General features: G+C 39.9%; 1 protein-coding gene across 2 annotated transcripts in view; it reads right to left on the bottom strand.

Moving 5' to 3' along the window:
- The window catches only part of TBXA2R (thromboxane A2 receptor), a 254,737-nt gene that overhangs the window by 135,753 nt on the left and 96,681 nt on the right, over nt 1–22,303 (bottom strand). Inside the window, exon 1 of one of the 2 annotated variants that reach the window (XM_044053864.1) lies at nt 22,015–22,281. The exons of the other annotated variant lie outside the window; for it this stretch is intronic. The gene's annotated coding sequence lies outside the window, so the exon portion shown is untranslated. Of the gene's footprint in view, nt 1–22,014; nt 22,282–22,303 lie in introns of those variants that run through there. 2 annotated transcript variants of the gene reach the window in all.

The raw sequence follows: 22,303 nt of genomic DNA on the forward strand, positions 1-22,303 counted from the left end.
AATGGGGAGGGGGTGCAGCACATACCAGGAAAAAGTGGGCTAGGGCAGCCCATCAGAAGGAAGGGGATAGCACCACTATGAACACCTTTACCAGCGTACTAGACAATAGAGGATATGTCCATATGCATTTAGTGTGTTCCTTATCCATAAAGGCAAGATGGCAGACTCTGGTCAATGCATATCTATTATGCAGGGTAACCTGACATATCTTGTCATCATGGGGGAGGTTCCATCCATCACCCATGCTGGATTGATGGCATCAGCCTCTACCAGCTGTATATGATCCATGCATGTTTGGGTACTACAGGCAACAACATGTACAGTTTCAACTTTGTTTGATGGGCCAAAAAGCCATCAGGGTATAATTGCCTCAGCCAAGGACTATGTTTTTGTATTACATCCCAATACATACATACATCCTTGCATACATACTCGTTGACTTCGAACAGTCTATTGTCAATACAGTGCAGAAGCCTTTCCAGAGTCCAGGGTGCATGGCTGCCTGCTCCAGCTGGGACAGATACTGTAATGCAGTATCTACAACTTGGGACTGTAAGTAAACTATGCCATGTACCCCCAAATTCCAAGTGAACGTGAAGGAGATCCTTGGGCTAGTGTATCTTGCCCCACTAGACATATCAATAGCTTTAACACTGTTGGAGAAGCAGTATTCCTGGAAGAACACCTCTTTTTCTCAATTTAATGACAAGATTTTAAACACACAGACACATTATATTTGTGTGTGTGTGTGTGTGTATATATATATATATATATATATATATATATATATATATATATATATATATACACAATATATATAGGGTAAGTCATGGACTAGCATCTGAGCAGCCCCTTCAGCACAGACTGGCCCCTGCTTATCCCCTGTCCCTTTGGCCTGTGGTGAACTGGTGGCTGCCATCCTGCCACATACACAGAACATTATGGAGGGGGGTGGCACTTCCACTTCAGGACTGCCGTTAGGACAAAGTGTGGCTGGTTTGATAAGCTAAGGGTAATTTGTCTTGAGCAAAACCACACAAATGTCCTCACTGACTATCTACACTGTCTTCCTCCATATCATAAGTACCGTATGTGGGCATTGCAGCACAACATTGTACCAAGTATTGCTGGATAAATGAAGGGATGGCAGATTTGCATTAGATATACCACAGCATGCCACCTTAAGCTGTGACACCAACAGCTGTTTTATTCCTGCAGCTGTTCCTTATTTTCTGTGCTTCCTGTATGTTTTCCTTCATGACCCTTGCCCCTCACAATGCATATTGCAGAAATATTTTTGGATCCTGCCTGGAGCAATGGCACCTGTGCCATTATTTATGTTGGACAGGTGCATGGGGTTTGTAGGCTTGCTTAGGACTATGGTGCCCTTACTTGTTCCCTTAGTGTATGCCTGCATAGGCTGACAATGGATGTGACTATCTACTAATTGCTTTACTCAATTACTTCTTGTACTAATTGCTGCAGGACATCACTATGGACCAGTGTCATTGTCCATGTTGTTACTGGCATCAGTAGGCTGTGTTACTGACATTACAGATACAATCACAGCCATCATAAAGATGATCCATTTCACAAATTATTAACACTCCACAGGCTACCAATAATGCAGGAACAAAAAACACTGCAGGCAGTGTCCAACACAAAAACATAAACAGAAACTGTTTCTCAATTAACAGTAGCTGTGAAGTCCTCCACATGGTATCTGACAGGTAATATATTCACAGTGCCTGTTTCCCCGGACTAATATTGCCAATGGACATTATTGTTGGCATGTGAAATGCATCTATGACTACTGTAAAGGAGTCTATTTTCATTTTGTTTGCAATATGCTTGCTGTGGACTTCAGTGGCTGCATGTAGATTACAGTTTTACTCCTCTGGGCACCTCTTTATACAAGATTATTGGTGGACTGTGGTGCAATATGGATTATAGTACCACATACGTCAGTCCACTGTTTTGGTTGTGTGTGTGTTGTGTGAGGAGGCTGTACATGTACATTTCTGAACTTCCTTTAATAAATGTTCATCCTGCTTTTCAGAGAGTTGTTACACACCTTGCCAACATTTATTGAGTTGATAGAGTGGTCTGCTGTTGTTCCAAGGCTTCTCCTGCACTTGTGTGTGCATGTGCCCTCTACTTCTCAATATGTGCATGTTTTGTCCACTTTCCTTTCTCCAAAAATATGGGTGATTGCTATTTCATTTTGATGTACGTGGAGATACCTTAAGCTACTTTTAAACTGGTAAGTTTATTTTAGACCAGTTGAACTTGTTGACTTGCAGCTGTGAGAATTTCATATTCAGCAAACAGTAGGGTAGCTGTGTTCAGTTAGTACATTATCTCATCATATTAAAATGCATCAGAAAAAAACATTATTAAAGGTAATAATGTGAATACTAATTTGTTAGACTTGTGTACCTCTTTAATTTACAGCTGAGAAACTAATAGTTTAACTGATGTTGTAAAGTGATTCCTTGTATGGTATTATGAAATAACCATTGGAATGTACTTTGTTTAGAAAACTGAAGGAAGAACTGTTCCAAAACATCTCTGTTTTTAAATAATTTGTTTTATTCCCGTGTCCCAGTGTTGTACATACTTTGTTGTATTAATTTATTACATTTACTTAATTCATTTTGTTAACAAGGCTGGTTCAGCCAGGTTGGCTGACTTTTTTCAGGGTTGTTGTGAGATACAAATTTCTGCTACACTTATATCGAAGCAGTTTGTCAGACATGCAAGAAATATGCAGAGCCCAAATGCTAGCTGCATAGCATTCAGGGTATACCAATGACCATGGAGTAACACATTAGAAACTATGTAGCACGTGTAATAGCGATTCTAATGCTGTCATATTATAGAGGTAAACATATACATGTCATGTGCTTTTGGCTCAACATTCCGTAAGTAAATAGACTATTTGCATATTGTTTGCAAGAGTTTAATAAAGTTCAGGAGTTTTACGTGGTTAGGGAGAAAAAGTAAGTAGTAAAATGTGTTCACAGGATACTATGATGCAAAATTATTTATAGCGTAAGCAAATCATTGTTAGTATTTTTGGAAGTGGTTTCCTTACTTTAGAAGAATGAATCCTGCAATGAAGAGTTTTGCTACATTTTGCATATTTCTGAAAAAACTAGATAAACTCATTTTTATTAGAATTAGTAACATAACTTACTATAAGTATGTGTACAGGGATGCTCCAAGTAGTGCTAACCGAGCTGCATAAATTTATGTAAAATATAAGAAAGTAAAGATATGAGAAACATTTGCCATAAGTAGACTAACATAAAATGTTGATACAGTGCCTTTAAAAGCCACTCAAATGACATTATAAATATTAATACTATGCATCTTCATTCCATCGCTCAGCCCTGTATTGTTCTTCTCTTTTGTTAATTTCAAAACTCTGCTTATTTAAATGTATTGTCAGATGAAGTGTTTTATTTTGTCTCTATACTGCAAGAACAGGACTGATATAGGTGAAACATTTACACTGCTGCACAAGCTGGTACAACAACAGGATTTCTACCACTAAATTCAATAACCCATATTCTCGAGAGACAGAGCTGGTGGTGATAATGGGATGGTAATCCCAAGGGTAGCCTTTTCTTCTAGAAGGTCTGGGTTATTACTGGCACTGGGAATGACCCTGTTGAGGGCTGAGACTCACCAAGTAAGTGTGTGTGCGCGCACATGTGATGGTTCTAGAGAAACAGCAGACACTAACGTCACTTCAAACTCCCTGCCCCCAACTAGTGGTAAAACTGCCTCCTCAATCACTGCAGCTGTCTCAAATGACACCAGTCCACATTCCCACCTTTACTGTTATCTGTGCTTGCAATAGTTCATTCTCTTCCCCCCTTCCCAATAAGTATATAGGCCTTACTGATGTTAACCAGGCAGCTGGTCAATAAGGGTCCACTGGACACTGAAGGACTGTACAGAGAGTGGATAATGGTCACATGAAGGCACATGGTCATCAAAATTAGTCTAATATGGCTTCTCTGCTGTTGTAAAACTAGGACTCAGTTTTGCTTAGTTTATACATGTAATAACGTAGGAGACGTTTGATGACATATACTGAAATTTTCAACAGATTGAAGGGTTAACATGGAAGCAGTATGAAAGAAAAAAGTCTGAAGACTATACCAGAAGATGATGATATCAAAAAGTCTGAAGACTATACCAGAAGATGATGATATCAAAAAGTCTGAAGACTATACCAGAAGATGATGATATGAAAAAGTCTGAAGACTATACCAGAAGATGATGATATCAGCAAAGCAGGGAATGGTGCTCAGTTATGTGACATCTGGTTACTGGCATCTTGTAGACAACTTGGAAATTTGGAATTCACTTCTTTTATTTTTTTATTGCAAATAATAATATGATAACATCTTTTTAGGGTGTCACCCATTTCTTGCTCCAGTTAGGTATCTTAAGATTTATTTGAAAGCCTACAAGGATGTTAAGCATATTAGACAGATTGTTTAATAAGCATATTTTAAAATTTTTATCAAGATGCATCCTTTTTAATTTCAAGGCTGTTATGAGCAGAATGTTGAACAAATGCCAGTATAACCATATGAGATTTATTTGTTTTTACATTTAAAACAAATAGATCTTTGCTGTATTGAAATGAGGTATGCTTACTTCAGGCAAGACATGGCTGTAACCCTTATATGTGTGAATTCTCTTATAAAGTTATATATTGTTTCAAGTCTAAAAGGAAATAAGGAATCACTGTTGTATCCCATAAATGCACATATGTTTTCTACATGCCAATATAATTCTGGGATATTTTTAAAAGACATACACTGATCTAGAGGCTATTAAAAGTGTAGAGTATGAAGTCAACTTTAGCAACAGTTTTTTTTTCAAATGATAAACCATTCTCCTGATTTACGACCGCGGTGGTGCAGCTGTTAGCATTTCTGCCTCACAGCAAGAGGTTCTCTGGTTCGATCCTTGGCTGGGGTGCCTTCTGTGCAGAGTCTGCATGTCCTCCCTGTGGTCGCGTGGGTTTCCTCCCACATCCCAAAGACATGCTGTAGATGGATTGGATACTCTAAATTGGCCCTAGGCATGTGTGTGTGCATCTCTGTGCCTTCCGTGGAAGATTGGGCACTGGGCTGGTAACTCAACAGTGTAAAACTTCAATGTCAATCATGAGCAGACAGGTGATCTGCTGTGGTGACCCCTAACCGGGAAAAGCCGAAAGAAGATGATGATTCCCCACTATCCAGAAACCTAAACTTTAGAAATAAAAGAAAAGTAACAAAATAACATATATTCATCAAGTCATCCTTACACGAAACAGCATGCGTTGTATGGTGACACAGAGGTACAGCAGGTAGCATTACTGACTCATAGCTCTTAGTTCTCTGGTTCAGGTCCAACCTGTGGTGATTTCTGTGCGAGGGTCTGCACATCCCACCTGTGTCTGTGCAGGTTTTTACTGGGTGCTTCGGTTTCCTCCCATAGTCACAAGAAATATGTAGGTGAACTGGCAGTTTAATTTGCCCTTGGGTATTTGGATGGTGTGTGTATGTGTGAAGGTGGGGCTATGATTGGCTGGCATCCCATTAAAGATTAGTTTTCAGGCTTTTGTTTACTAAGCAGTTGAATAAGCATCTACTTCTGATAACTATGAATAAGGTAACACAGATATCAGAAAACTTCCGCGGTGGTGCAGCTGTAGCGTTGTTACCTCACAACAAGAGGTTCTCCCATTCGATTCTCGTCTGGAGTGCGGGGAGTGCCTCCTGTGTGGAGTCTGCATGTCCTCCCCATGGTTGGGTGGGCATTCGAAAGACATGCGTAAATGGGCGTGCCTTCGTTGAAGGTTGAACATCGAGCTGGCACCTCGGCATTCGTGAAAAACTACTGCCAATCATTAGCGCACCGGAGTTCCACTGTGGTGACCCCTAACCGGGAAAAGCCGAAAGACAACAACAACAACAATAAATGAGTAATGCATTGTAGTACTCAACATGTTTTTTTCATAATAAATGTGTTAGTGCAGCACAGAACTATGCAATCAGCTTATACTGAGCTGTAGTGACCATTTCTGAAACTGCTCACACAACATGCCCTTATGTATTGATTTTACATCAGAACATGCACTATTGTTTCAGTGATGACTAAGTTATTTTATTAAATTTAGCTACATTCTAATTTCAAGGAATTGATGGCTCTCTTTACTAAAGTAAAATACTGTAAAATCAAACATAATACTCATATATGCAGTAGAAATAGCCATGCAGACTGGTCAACATTGCTCTGAAAATACATTTTACTGAGTTAGTTTGTTCTTATGGCTTTGCTTAATTTTATAGAGTTTTGCAGACAAATGATGCCAAGTTGATCTTTATGGAATACTTTAACTAAGACACTAGTATTACCAATTCTAGGTAACCTTAAGAAAAATTATTAATTCTTTATTCTCATTTTTCCACTGTCTTGAAATCCATGGTATCATAGCTCTCAACCTTCCATCTCTAAAATGAGGAACACTAGCCTTCATAATGTGGAACAAATGGGCAAAATGTGGAACACTTACTAATGGCTTACTAGCAACTTCAGCTAGGAAGGTCATAGGATGATTAAAGTATGCTGGTTTTACTTATAAAGAAGATCTTTTAATAAATTAATATGATTTATTTCTATTTACCATGGATTTCACTCAAAGACCAACACTGAATGTGTTACAGACCCTTTCAATGTGGAACTTTGTGGAAATTCAAGGAACATGAACTTTTTAAGACCCCAAATGAGGTACGTTCCTCGTCATGAGGTACACTTGAGAGGCATGCATGGTATATTTTTCCCATGCAGTTGCATTCCTTTGTGCCACATTTATTTTAAATGAAGGACTATAACTTTTGATTAAATTGTTGTAATATGCAAAGAAACTTACAATTGACATTATAGAGTTTGCTTATGATGCTGCAATTTAATACTTAAAACAGAGGTTACCAGCCACCCCATCCCTTTTAGTATTGTCTGTTATTATCTTTGATAGTTTTTGTATAATTTATACCCACGGTGGTGGTGCTGCTGTAACGTTGTCGCCTTGCAGTAAGACGCTGTCCGGTTCGATTCTCAGCTAGAGCGTCTTCTGCGTGGAGACATGCATGAATGGGCGTACCTTTGTTAAAGGTTGTGCATCAGGGCTGGTAACTCGGCACATAAAAATCAACTACCAATCATTAGCAGACCGGAGTTCCGCTGTGATGACCCCTAACCAGGAAAAGCCGAAAAGACACAACAGTTTTTGTATAGTTATATCCTGGTGTCATATGTTCCTTTAAGCCACAAGGAAATAGCAGCAGGCAGGAATGAATACAAAAAGGAACATATGATTAATGTGCTAGTGAAGATTCTCGTCACAGAAGACAAACTATTTATTATTTTATAAATCTCCTAGATAAAATTATCTTATTATGTCTCTATCACTTACTGCTGTAGAAAAAAGTCACCTTCAAATCATAGTTCCATTGTCTTTCTTGCATTTTATCTGCTTTTGTTAGCTTTTTTATGTTGTCTTGACCTCACAGAGAATAGCAGTCATACAGAAACTAGAGCAAAGTACAGCGCGTGTGTGTGTGTGTGTGTGTGTGTGTGTGTGTGTGTGTGTGTGTGTGTGTGTGTGTGTGTGTGTGTGTGTGTATGTGTGTGTGTGTGTAAAATGAAGAGTAATTGAGGCAGGAAAAACAGAAGACCCTTACTTAGATAGCCATTGTGTGTCTTGCATACCATATATTCACAAATAAAACAAACACTCTTAGCTTTTATATGTCTTTGCATTTCTGAAAATCCAGAAAGATATCAAAGATAATAACAGACAATACTAGAAAGTTTTGTGTGGCTATTTGCTTATGTTGTTATAATCTAATACTTTATAAAATGGTAAAGTCTAATTTCAGTTCTAAGTGATTCCGTGTTATAATAACAATTTGGTGGGTATGTGTCAATTGATTGTAATGCTTTAATCAAGTGCCCATCCGCTGCAGAAGAACAGAGTTTTCTTTTTTCTCCACTGCTGTGCAACCTCAGAGTAAAAATATTTATGTTGGGATGTGCAAAAATAACTTACCTTTGAATTTCACCAAAAGTTGTTTTGGCCATTGTTTTTTCAGTAGATTAGAACTCACTTAAAGCATTGTTAATCTATCATAATGAATCTCATGCTGGTGACCCTTTCATATTTCTTTGTAGGCAATGCCTTTACATGACATTTCATCTATAGGTTACCCCCCTCTCTGGGAAGAAAACCTCTGGACCACTTGGAGAGAGATGCTACATGTAATAGTTATAGTTAGAGCATGTATGGCTGTCATACTACTGTGGTTGTCATGCTTTTTACTCCTGTAGCACTTGACTTTGTAGTGAAGCTAATATGTTACAGCACATTTCTGTGCATGTCTTGGTGAGTGCCTGTTTATCTCCTGGTATGACATGTTATGTTGTGGGGCCTGCTTATCTCCTGGTAGGGTACGTTGTGTTGAGCTGTCTGCTTATCTCCTGATATCGTATGTTGTTTGAGTTGCCTGTTTATCTCTGGGTATGTTGTTTTGAGTTGACTACTTATCTCCTGGTGGGGCACCTTGTGTTGAGTTGCCTGCTTATCTCCTGGTAGGTCACCTTGTGTTGAGTTACCTACCAATCTCCTGGTAGGGCACCTTGTGTTAAGTTACCTACTAATCTCCTGGTAGGGTACCTTGTGTTGAGTTACCTACTAATCTCCTTGTAGGGCACCTTGTGTTGAGTTACCTACTAATCTCCTGGTAGGGCACCTTGTGTTGAATTACCTAATAATCTCCTGGTAGGGCACCTTGTGTTGAGTTACCTACTAATCTCCCGGTAGGGCACTTTGTGTTGAGTTACCTACTAATCTCCTGGTAGGGCACCTTGTGTTGAGTTACCTACTAATCTCCTGGTAGGGCACCTTGTGTTGAGTGCCTGATAAGCTCCTGGTGTGGTACATTGTGTTGAGTGCCTGATAAGGTCCTGGTGTGATACATTGTGTTGAGTGCCTGATAAGCTCCTGGTGTGGTACATTGTGTTGAGTGCCTGATGAGCTCCTGGTAGGGCACCTTGTGTTGAGTGCCTGATAAGCTCCTGGTGTGGTACATTGTGTTGAGTGCCTGATAAGCTCCTGGTAGGGCATCTTGTGTTGAGTTACCTACTAATCTCCTGGTAGGGCACCTTGTGTTGAGTTACCTACTAAGCTCCTGGTAGGGCACCTTGTGTTGAGTTACCTACTAATCTCCTGGTAGGGCACCTTGTGTTGAGTTACCTACTAATCTCCTGGTAGGGAACCTTGTGTTGAGTGCCTGATAAGCTCCTGGTAGGGCACTTTGTGTTGAGTTACCTACTAATCTCCTGGTAGGGCACCTTGTGTTGAGTGCCTGATAAGCTCCTGGTGTGGTACATTGTGTTGAGTGCCTGATAAGCTCCTGGTGTGATACATTGTGTTGAGTGCCTGATAAGCTCCTGGTGTGGTACATTGTGTTGAGTGCCTGATAAGCTCCTGGTAGGGCACCTTGTGTTGAGTACCTGATAAGCTCCTGATGTGGTACATTGTGTTGAGTGCCTGATAAGCTCCTGGTGTGATACATTGTGTTGAGTGCCTGATAAGCTCCTGGTGTGGTACATTGTGTTGAGTGCCTGATAAGCTCCTGGTGTGGTACATTGTGTTGAGTGCCTGATAAGCTCCTGGTGTGGTACATTGTGTTGAGTGCCTGATAAGCTCCTGGTGTGATACATTGTGTTGAGTGTCTGATAAGCTCCTGGTGTGGTACATTGTGTGGAGTGCCTGATAAGCTCCTGGTGTGGTACATTGTGTGGAGTGCCTGATAAGCTCCTGGTATACTACGGACCCACAAGTGTAATAGGAGGTAGATAACATCATTCCATGATGTCGAATCCCTTGCTATCTGCCCAGAAGAACTGAGCCTTGCTTGTTCAGATATTTAACCTTGACAGTCCATTTCTTAACTGGCTGCAGACAGGTAACTGATGGTGGACAATAATACCCTGATTCTCCTTCCAGGATGGTTAGTGCACGAGAACCAAGCTTCATTATTTATAAGTATGAGCAAATCATGTTCTTTTTTGTTTGGGAATTTATTTTCTCTCATTTAAAACAAAACAGCATATTTTAGTGTGCTAAATAGTTTTAGTAGCAAATCTTGTACATTTGGGCTAGGTGAGCAGTATCAAAGAACAGTTATACAACAGTAGGCATCATAGCTGTGGAATCTTCTGGGTGCTATTTGTTTAATATTAGCTAGGCATTCATCTGGCATGCTAGATGGTATGATGATGGTGAAAATTATAAAGGAATCCTGTATAATTGATAGAGAGATCATTCTTATGTATGTTCAGGATACACTTTGCCACTTCAGCATGTTGCTGAGGACACTGAGATACACGTCTACTGACAGACTGGTGGATATGGCATGGACATGTTTGAAGGGCACAGATCATTTCACAGCTGCATGCACTTGACTATATTTCTGACAGAGAGGGCTGAATGTCTTGTATTTCTGCAGCATGATGCATGTCACTAATCACAACCATAGTGCTGTCATGAACTGGAACTCTTGTTGCCAAATATTCTTATGTTATATGCAAGCAGGCAGTCCAGCACTGCTGATGGGGATTGTACATGGGCAGCTTGCTGGCATCTGTAAATAGTACATATGTATTGGTATAAAACAGATTTAGTCTGACGGATGCTGTTTGGAAAAGTTGAAACTTGTATAGCTTTGCTATGAATAGAACATTTCATGCACCCTATGGCTCAGGATACATGAGAGGGATGTGCAGAAGTTATCCACAGAGAGGGTTGCAAGCATGTTACATATGTTATGCAGCTGTATCATCTGACAGCTGACATAATGCAAACATTCTAGGCAGTAAACACTCTTCACAACACCATGCAAGGGCATATGCAGCACACACTAGTTGCCCTCAGCACAACACTATGCAACATCTCTTAGCATGCCATAGATGCATCAGTAACACTCGGATACATGTCTGATTGCAGACCATGTGCATGGACAGTTGAACAGTCATCAGCTGCAATGAGCATGCTTGCCCAGATCGCTCAGGGATGATATAGACTGGAGCATGACACAGTGGCATTGCATACATGACCTGTAACACACATCTAGCAGATCAGTGACGGTCTGGTATGTATAAGTAACATTTCTGCTCTGCACATAGTCAGTCATGATTCATTGATGGGCATACTGCACAAGGATCTAGTGGAGATCAACATCCAGTAAGACAAGCTGCTGTGCGATACAGCTACAAAAGCACACCCAAATAGGCCATGGGTGTGACGTAGTTAATCACTGCGATGATCTCCTGTTAGGGGTACATGGTAGTCTGATGCGTAGCACTGGTTCTTCACATCTGCATTGATGTGTAGTTCTTCTGTCTTTATCTTCATTACTGCTTGAAAACATTTGCCTTATATTTCACTCACCACTCTCCCATTTTTCGTCTCTTTTCTTGGTAAACATGCAAATATAATAAATAATGGCATGTAACACACTTAAAATGGTGAAACTATGTACACACTTCAGTTATGCAGCTGGAAATTAAACAAACAAAACTTCCATTTTAGTCTGTAATGCTTCTGCTAATGCCTTCACAAAGAAATAAAATCTTTATTGCCACACAATGATGTCCTATATGGTCTAATGGCTAGGAGTCTTGTTTTCCCCCCCAAGAGCCTGGGTTTGACTTCTGGCATGGGAATAGCCGACTGTTAGTGTGGCAGTTTTTACAGAGGGTTGAGGATGTGAGCTGTACTTTCTGTGCTATGGGGTTTAATTCCCTTAGCCTTATTTGCATGTTGTATGATCTTGAGCAAATCATTCAGCCAGACAGTGCTTTGGGATAACTGGGAATTTGGGCAAGGGTCCTCCATTCGTCTGGACTCTAAGCCTATGAACATATACACATGCCCCATATAAATAGGACTAGCACCCGTTAGTAAATTAGCTTCTTAAAGACACCACCTCATATAAATAGTATTAGAACTCATTAGTAAATTAGCTCCTTAAAGAGACAAACACACACACAGAGTTATATGTTCTCTTGAAACAACACATTAGATTAATTCAAAAATACAACACTTTAACACCTAGGGCACAAATTTAGAGGTACTCTGGCAGTTTGCAAGATACATGTCACATGATAAAAGGTTTTGTCATTCAATATATAAAGTGTATGCTATTTACATGGTGCATTGTGTGGCATTAAAGATTTTATTTTCCCATGAAGCCAGAAGCCATAGAATAAGATAGCATTCATGTGTGTTTTATTTTCAGATGCATGACAGAAGTATTGTAAATAATGCCAGTCATTTATATTTATACCCTGTAATGCACTCAATGTATCTTATTCATATATCCAATTGAAGTCTTAGTTGCATTTGTCTTGTAGCTAAAACAATTTGTTTCGGTAATATATTTTAGTATGTAAAAGAAGTACTCCACTGCCTGTAATTAACCTATGATTTATTGTTTTTTCCTGGCTGAGTGCTGCTCTACACCAGTTAACAAAAATATTTGTGTCTGCGTGTCTTGTGTCATAATTCCTGTACAGTGCATGCATGTGTTCCCATGGTGCTTGTGGTCATCTCTCCATTACGGGACATGAACTGCAGTCCTACTATGTGTTACCTTGTGGTGGTGACTTTCCCACTGGTAGCCCTGTGACAGCTATAGCTAAAGTACCATAAAGCTGTACACCATGTAACATACCACAAGTACACAGTTTCTGCAGACCATATGGCACCGTGTCTCCAGATTCATCTTGCCCTGTGAATCACACATTCAGGCACATAAACATGTGTTTTCTGACTCTGTGGGTATGTCTCCTTGGACTATGTAGTGAGAATGCAAAGCAGTGTTAGTAGCCATAAGTAGAGTGAGTGGCTCCCTACTGAAATGTTGGCACTCATAATGTCAAGAACAGCTGCATCAAAAATGCATAAGAGCAACAAAAGTCAAACATAGCTCCTTTCCTCTGAATTTTTTTTTTTGCAGGGGACAAGTCCTCATGCATACTCCTTAAAATGGAGAACACTGAAATCTGTGCAGACTGAGACCTGGTTCAACGCTATGGAGAGCATGCCAGCACTACCAGGCTATAATAAATACCACACCTTTCGGCCCCTAAACCTAGACCGAAGCACTAAAGGTGGTGGTGTCTCCATATTCATAAAGGATATGCACACCTCCAGACTAGAAGCCCAACATAACACATTAGAGATACTTCAGGTACAGCTAACACTGGTTAAAACTGCAGTCCAGGTTGTAGCCTGCTATAGATCCCCCACCATGTCCCAAGACTCCCACTCCACATTCCTAAACACACCGGAAAATATTAGGGTACAACTCAATACCCTTATACTGGGAGACTTTAACTACCCCTCCATTAACTGGGAAAAGTACTCATGTACCAACACACTTGCTCAACGTTTTCTGGAATTCATTAATTCCAATGCCCTAGACCAACTCATTCTTACCCCCACCAGGGGTAGAAACATCCTTGACCTGGTCATTACTAAAATGGGCGACTGTTGCTCTACACCAGTAATCAACTCCTCTCCGGTCAGATCTGACCACAAGCTAATCACCATGGATATCCATATCCCACTCTCACCCCCCCCCCAAAGGAAAGCACTGGAAAACACTTCTCCAAAGCCAAATTTAGACTTCTAAAAACAATGGTGGCTAACTTCATGACACCCATGCAAATGGAAAATAGGTGCATGACTGAATCATACATCAATGCACTGTATGAGCACATACACAAGTGCATGGATCGGGCCATGCCAAACAGAACCAAGATGCTCTCCTCCAAAAAAAGGAAGCCAATCTGGTGGTCCTCCACCATAAGCAAACTTGACAACAGAAGGAAAAAAACTGTTGCAGAAAAGAGGGAAGTCCCAAGACTGGAATCAGCAAAAAACTGAGATCCATCATCAAATCTCTAAAGCTAGCTATGAAAACAAAATTGCTGCAGATTCTAAAGACAACCACAATGCATTCTATACTTATGTCAAGACACTACATGGCAATACTCAGATCTGCTCTGAGTTACAGCATAATGGCAATACATATACAGAACCAACTGATATTGCCAACATATTGGCCGACAGGTTCAGTGCGAACTTTACCCCCCTTTTACCCCCTAAAGGGCCTATAACAATACCTGAGGAATGACAAGTCCCTATTATCACTTTTACACAGGTAAAAAATGCACTGTCCAAAGCCAAGAATATAGCTTCCATGGGACCTGATAATATCCCTGGCTGTGTTCTACATGAATTACAAAGTGAACTGGTACCACACCTGAGTACCCTGTTCAATCACAGGTTAATTTCAGGCTTTTTCCTACTGAATGGCACACTGCTATGGTCATCCCACTCCACAAAGGAGGAGCAACTACAGACTCTGGGAACTACCGCCCCATTAGCCTGATGAGTCTGATATGTAAGGCTATGGAGCGCATCATCATGGACCTTATAAATAAGGACATAGGGAATCTCTAAAGTCTGGATCCCATCCATTTTGAGTTTGTGAAAGGTACATCATGCCTGCTCAACCTGATAGACTTCTTTGAGTCTGTCACCAGAGCTGTGGATGAGGGCATGGTAGTTTACACAGCCTACCTAGATCTTGCCAAGGCCTTCAACATTATCCCTCACTCAGGAATCATAGATAGACTCATTAAACTAGGCATAAACCCCTATGTCATAAGATGGGTTGCCAAATGGCTCACTGATAGAACCCACACTGTGAAAGTAGCGGACTCCAAATCTGACTATCGACCAGTTACAAGTGGTGTCCCACAGGGATCGGTCCTAGGTCCTCTCCTGCTTGGCATTTACTTCTCTGAAGTTCAAGCCAACACAAAGGGACTCTGGCTGACCAAGTTCACAGATGATTGCAAACTGGGAGCCATTATTGATTCTTCAACTGATGTAGACATTCTACAAAGAGGCATTACTGACACCAATGACTGGTGCCAGAACCATGGCCTTAAGCTCAATGCCAAAAAGTGCATTGTCATTCCCTTTGGGAAAAATTCGGTGCCCATGAACTACCACATAGGCGGTAGTCCACTAAACACCGAAGGTGTGATAACAGACCTGGGGACACAGGCTGACAGCAACCTCTCCTTTGATAACCACATTGTCACTGTAGTCAGAAAATCCTTCTATGTGGCACATCTCATTACAAAAGGTTTCTCATCCAGGAAGAAAGAGGTCATAGTCCCTCTCTACTCATCTCTCATTAGACTGATTATAGAATACAACCCCTCATTTGGTATGTACCTCACTAGACACCTACAACAACTGGAAAGGCCACAACAATACCTCACTAAGAGGATCTTAGGCCTTAGACGCATGCCCTATATGGACAGACTCAAAAAACTCCAGCTATACTCTGTCTCTTATTGCCTACTTAGAGGCGATCTCTGCTTGACCTACAAAGCCATGTCTGACCCAGAGCTGCTCAATATGCTATACCTAAATAAATCCCAATCCCTCCTTGCCACACGCTCCAGGGACCTAAACCTCATTACCACAATAAACAGAAAATGTTGGAGGGACAGGTTCCTAACCCAGAGACTTCCCATACTCTGGAACAAACTTCCCAGTCACGTCAAGCAGAGCACTTCACTGGCCCTCTTTAAAAGAAATCTTGATGAGTGGATGGGCAATAGGAAGTTCATTCTGGGGATCACTTCAGTGACCTTGTTAGACAGGGGTACTGGGAACTAACTTTGGGTGGCATGATGCCAGGGAATCTTCTTGGACTAGGCTTATATAGGCTCCAGGGCCATTAGCCTAGTACGCACCTATGAGCCTATATACCAACTCAGATATTACCATACCTCAGAGAAAGGGAATATTCTGAGAAATGGCCATCTTGGACTGAAGTCCATTTTTTCTGCCATTCAGCTTCCATATTTCAGGACTCAATTATGTGGGTCCTGACCTTTCTAATGATACCAGAATGAGCATCATTTCTAAGTTATGTATTTTGCATTTTATCATCCTGCAGTGCATGGTTTGTGGCACAGCTGCACCATGTACATGCTGCCAGGATGGCTGGCTCATTCCTTCATTATTATCCTGCTACTGTCATACAGTAACTGCATTTTTATGAACTGATAGTCCTATCCATTCATATTACTCATGGCAACTGGACTGATCCTTGGTGTATAGATTGCTCCAAGACCATCTGGCAGTTCTGGTCTTTTATAGAATGATGGCTGCTGCTGTTTCTCTGACATTTGGATGTAGAGTTGATGTGTTCCAGCTTTCTGCTGGCAGGGTACCTGCTGAGACTCATGCCTCCCCTGAAAAGGGGCCACTAGCCTAGTGTGACTAAACCAGTCAATAAAAGATAAACTCCAGAAGGCTTTCGTTGGCAAACATCTGTTTTCAGCTGAATAGGTTAATCATACAAGTCAATCATGGGCTGAAAATGTAACAGAGAAGGTCAAATTGGTGTAAAAAAAAACATTCTGTAGTGGCCAGTTATTTCAGTCACCTTCAAAGTGCTAATTTACAGCTAAAAGCAGTATTACTGGGGTTGCACAACCACCTGGTGTTGTTATTATAATGCACTCAGATCCATCATGCACTCGTTACACTGCAGTACTTTTCACTTGGGGTGTCACACCATTGCAATCTGGACATGCTTTTAGGCCCTCATAATGTACCTCCTGAGTTTATTAACACATACAGTGCACTCCACTGTGTGCCCTTACATTTGACTTTTGGGGGCTGTTAGTGGATTTCATTGAACACCCCACTCCTAAGCTGCACTACTGATAGAATGCAAAGTGCAATCACTGTATGTCACTGAATCTAGCTGCATTTATATATATGAGTATTACTATATTGAAGTGACAAGCATAGATTAATCAACAATGAAACTAGGGTCTATATTAGTTCGTTAAAATCGCATTGCAGAGAACACCTAATCATCAACCCTGACACAGCAAATGTGTTTCATCAATTCGCTGAATTTACCAAGGGCAAGGAAATACATGCCCTATAGCAGAACTTTAACAATTTATCCTCTGTAATGTGATCTTGAGTTGGTATATATAGTTAGGGGGGTGGGGGGTGAAGCCCCACACTCAGGTGGGTTTGATTTGCTTAGCTGTCAGTCCTTTGTGCTGTAGGGCCAAGTATTTCCTTGCCCTCAGTAAATTCAGCGAATCGTTGAAATGATTTTTGCTGAATTAGGGTTGATGATTTGGTGTTCACTGCAATGTGATTTCGGTGAACTAATGTAGACCCTGAAACTATATGGCTGCTTGAAGGTCTACTGAATGCAGGGTGACTAGAAGTATGCAACAATAAATGGGGTGCAGTGTGTTATATTCTACAGAGCTGTCGTCCCTAATGTGGAAACTGGAAATGGACATAGAAACTGAGAATGCATTAGACCGACTAACACATGTGTGGCTGGGCATGAATTTGGTCAAGACAGACATTTCGTGCAGAATGGTACAGCTCTGAAGTCATCATATGTTACAAAAGGATAAGGTGGATAAAGAGATGAAACTCCCCCCACCCACTACCTTTGAGAAACTTCACTGGAAGAGAGCAAGTCTTATCAATAACTGATCTGTATAGATCCTAAAAATGTTCATTGAGCCTCACCTTAACTTTAATTATAACAACCAAAGGAATATACTAGGATGGGGGCTGCACTGGTCTCGGGCCTTATTAGTAATCCCACTAGACTTAGCCAGCATTTTATGTCTATACACAGCATGCTCTAGAAAGCAGAATTCTATAGTGCTGTCAATATTCAATAAAATAAACGGTGTGTCCTTTTGTTACAGACACAGGGACATTACTATTATGGGTTCTTATTAGAATGACGAAAATGCATTTTATCGAATATGTTTTCATTGACACCTAAAGAGCGAACAGGCAAAACAACGAAGCGGCTGTTCAGCAAATTCTTTCCCTGGGAAAGAAGTCGCTTGACCACTTTGTTGCTTTGCTGTGTTCTGCACTGTAGTGTGGTCCCTTGTCCAGTATAGCTCCTGAGCATAAATGTGCAACAGTTATTGACCTTAGGGTTAAGGTGCGAGTTAAGGTAAGTGCATATGTAAGAAAGTGTTTACTTTTTTTTTTTGCATTAGATGTATGATTTAGTTAAGTGTATATGTGTTTTAAGCTGTTTACTTTTGTTTTGTGGGGGTAGAATTAGGGTTAAGGTAAGTGTGTATGTGTTTGGAACTGTTTATGTAAATGTGAAACAGTTACTGACCTTAGGGTTAGGGTGCGGGTTAAGGTAAGTGTAAATGTTTTAAAATGTTTATTTATTTATTTTTGCGCTAGATGTATGGTTGAGTTATGTGCATATGTGTTTTCAGCTGTTTACTTTTTTTGGGGGGGGTAGAATTAGGGTTAAGGTACGTTTGTATGTGTTTGGAAATGTTTACTGGTTTTTATTTTTTTTTTGGTTGGAACAGCGATTTCTTTCCCTAGGAAAGAAATCGCTGTTCTGAGGTGTCGACATTTTCAGCTTTCGCTGAAACATTGTTCGCTGTTTTAAGCGTTCGATGTTTTAATATAGATCCTACTGTTATATCTTCAGATCTCTGCTTATAGTCACACACTGCAGTCTTCTTTCACATGGCACCAGCTGTACTGAGCAGCTAGCAAAGATACTAACTGAAATGAATACACATAGTGGTAAACTCTGCTGTTTAGTTTATGTCCAGATGTGCTGGAGTTATAAAAACGGAAGGATTAAAGGAAGATTCATTATGATTATGAATGATCCATACATGTTGCTTGAAACAGGCTTAATACAAATTCAGTATTTGTAACAGGACTGAGGGAAAGCATAAACAACTTTAGGAAAGAATGCAAAATCTAGATCTAACGGTTCCTATTACATAAAGATGACGATTCAAACTCCACAGCAGGCTGCTATGGAACATTCCTTCAAAGCAGGGTGTATGACATTTTTAAATGTTACTAAATGTTTCAAGGGCTAGCTAGACAGATGTTGTCTATTAAACACAGAAAGGAGGCCAAGAGGAGCCTCATATGTCTTTCTGTAACAAACATTTTTCTTAAAAATTCATGATTACCACTGACAGGCATGTTGCTTGAAAGTGGGATCAAGTACAGAATAAGCCAGGTGTTTCAGAGTCTGGATGGGTGGACAGATCAGGGGCAGTGTCCACTTACAAAGTGGTATATGTTGTGAGCATCAAGAGACGTGTGTGTGTGTGTGTTTGTGTGTGTGTGTGTGTGTGTGTGTGTGTGTGTGTGTGTGTGTGTGTGTGTGTGTGTGTGTGTGTGTGTGTGTGTGTGTGTGTGTGTGTGTGTGCGCGTGTGCGTGTGTGTGTAAGGGAATACTGCATCACTGGATATTGTATTGCCTGGTTCCAGCACTAAATCCTGCCCACTCTATTCACAATGCAACTTGAATTGGGGTTGGGGCAGGTTAGAAATGCTGGCACATGTTCATATACCCTCTACCAGTTTTGTGACAAATAAAACCATCTAAGGTACCGTACTTAATGGATTCAGGGAGAGGATAAGTTACTTTCATGTCTGGAGTTTAGTTGAAGAGAAATGGTGAAGATTTAGGGTGTGTAGGAAAATGCATTTACAAACCTTGGTTCTTCCACATTAGTCATGAAAACAAATGCCCATTTCTGATGGATATAACCAGATTACTGAAGATGTTTTCACTAATGCAAAAGGACATGGAGGATATCAGACAGCATCCATACTAACACCAGTGTGTGACAGCAGCACTCAAGTGGTGTTAAGACAATCTGCAGAGTAATTCAGGGCCAGACATGCTATTATTTGCTTAGTTATATGTAGTAAATTTTGATCACTTAATTTCTAATAGGCAATCAGTTCAGACAAAACATTATGATTTATTTTAAGAATGGGAACACATTTTAACCTTGCAGTGCTGCTAGACTGAAGTGGGTAAGGTGTCTGGTCTTAAAATGCTGCAGTTTCATCCCAAAGAAGAATTAAAAGAAAAAAAAAATTACATTTGTATTTTTTAAGCTGGGATGTATACCATATTTTATTAAGCTATCACCCAGCACAGTTCTTTGATCCTGTGAATGGGAGATTTGTAATAGTAACATGTTAGAACTGCAAAAGAAAACTTGTTTTCTTTTCTGTTAATGTCATTATTACCTATAAAGATTACCAGGCTTAATTAGAAATCCCACAAGACTTGACCTGCATTTTGTGCCTATTCACAACATGCTTCAGAACGTAGAATTACACAAACACTGGAGATAAGATATGAAGCCAGAAATGCGTGGAATATTATTATGCTGACATACTGACTCCAGCACTGAGAACTGCTGATATGTAGATTCAGAGGGTATCCATTTGTTTCTGACTACGGGCACAAGTAATTATACTTTCATTACAATTTGTAGGGAGTGTACCAAACATCTGTAAACTTTATTAATCCTTCACATACAGAGCACAGAGACAGAAATTGCTCAACAGGTTTGTCTGTTTCTTATTAGGAAGAGTAACCGTGTGTTCTGGGAATGTTTTGGTCTTCTGCCTGGGCTTCACTGGCATGAGCTGAAACACGTCTCCCATGAGTCAACAAGTCAGCCATGTACTAGTAGAAAACAATACATCATACTCTGAATCAAACCTAACACTTAGAAGAACCTGGACTGCAAAGTGAAAAAGGTCAACTGAAATAAATGAGGAACAGAATGATACAATGCTATTTGTGTAGAAATATGAAAGCCAAAACTGCTCATTTTTTTATCCATAAAGGTCACCCACAATATCACAATCTGATTTTGCTCATCAGTCAGGTAAATTTATTACTGAAAACGTTTTTTTTCAGGGGCAAAGCCAGATGTTTTAGCTGGTTCAAGTGTTTTGCTAAGAGTCACACATTTGTCAAAAAGAAACTGAAAGGATCAAACCCTGAACCACAGGATAAAAGTCATAAGCCATTTATAGTATTCATCTTTCCTGTTAAATTGCCATGTATTCATATCACAGGACATAGATGTTACAATGCTCTATATTGAAATGCATGTCTGACTCCCTCCCTAATTATAATATTTTCTGATTTTGCATTTTATATTTAACAAACAGTAAATATACTTCACAAGAACAGAGTTGATGTGCAACATGCATATAGTATAAATGCATTATTGTGTACCCATTGCATATTCAGCAGCTAAACTATATAGGTCTACTTCTAAATTTCGAAGTTTCAAAATTTTGAATTTCTTATCGTTGAGAGCATAAGACTGAAGTTTTGAAACTTTGAAATGTAAATTAAAAAAATAAAAACAAAAAAATCAGTTTTTTATGTTTTTACAGGGGGCAAACCCCGTGCACCCTCCACACCCCTGCTAATTAAATATACAAACTCTGAAATTACACTACAGAGAGAAAAACAGTAAATATACTAGTCTGTGCTCTATGGCAATCTCCATTTAAATGGTACAAAGTTTCAAAACTTCAGTCTCATGGTCTCGACCATAAGAAATTCAAAGTTTTGAAACTTCAAAATTTAGAAGTAGACCCACACATACACACACACACACACACACATATATATACATACATGTGTTAAAATAAAAAAAAAATCAATCATATTTTTTGAAACTTTCTTTAATACTACTTGCTGCAGGTTTAAACAGTGACACACAGATCCTATTCTATCCACTCCACCAGAATGAAAAAAACTGTGCCCGCTGTACTGGCTGCCACAGATTTGGAACCAATTTCTTGCAAGGATATAGCCACAGAATTTAGATATGCATAGAAAATTATCTATGATGTATATAATGAATGCCAAATTAAAGATGTACATACTGACATTTGTGTACTAAAACATTCACTGGATATCTAGAAGCATAAAAAACGTCCAACACAAGACACCATGTGCTTACCTCCTTTGCTGGTATCCTTGTCTTCTTATTTCATTTAGGCATCTCTTGTCGCCCACATATATACTGTGTGACACTATATAGAGCATTTCTAATATAAGCATTGAAACTAAGACCACTCAATGTTCCACTAAACAGAGTTTCACATTATTCCTGCAGTTCAATGAAAGAGTCATATAGAATTTGAAAGCAGAAACCACAGTATCACGAACCAGACAAAGCTGTACAGCACAGAAATTAGTCTGCACACCCTGGCTCACTTGATGTATGGCTGACTACACCCTTGCTTTCC

Source organism: Protopterus annectens, chromosome 13.part0 (genome assembly GCF_019279795.1).
Source record: "Protopterus annectens isolate FY-2018-M chromosome 13.part0, PAN1.0, whole genome shotgun sequence".
Taxonomy (NCBI): Eukaryota; Metazoa; Chordata; order Ceratodontiformes; family Protopteridae; genus Protopterus; species Protopterus annectens.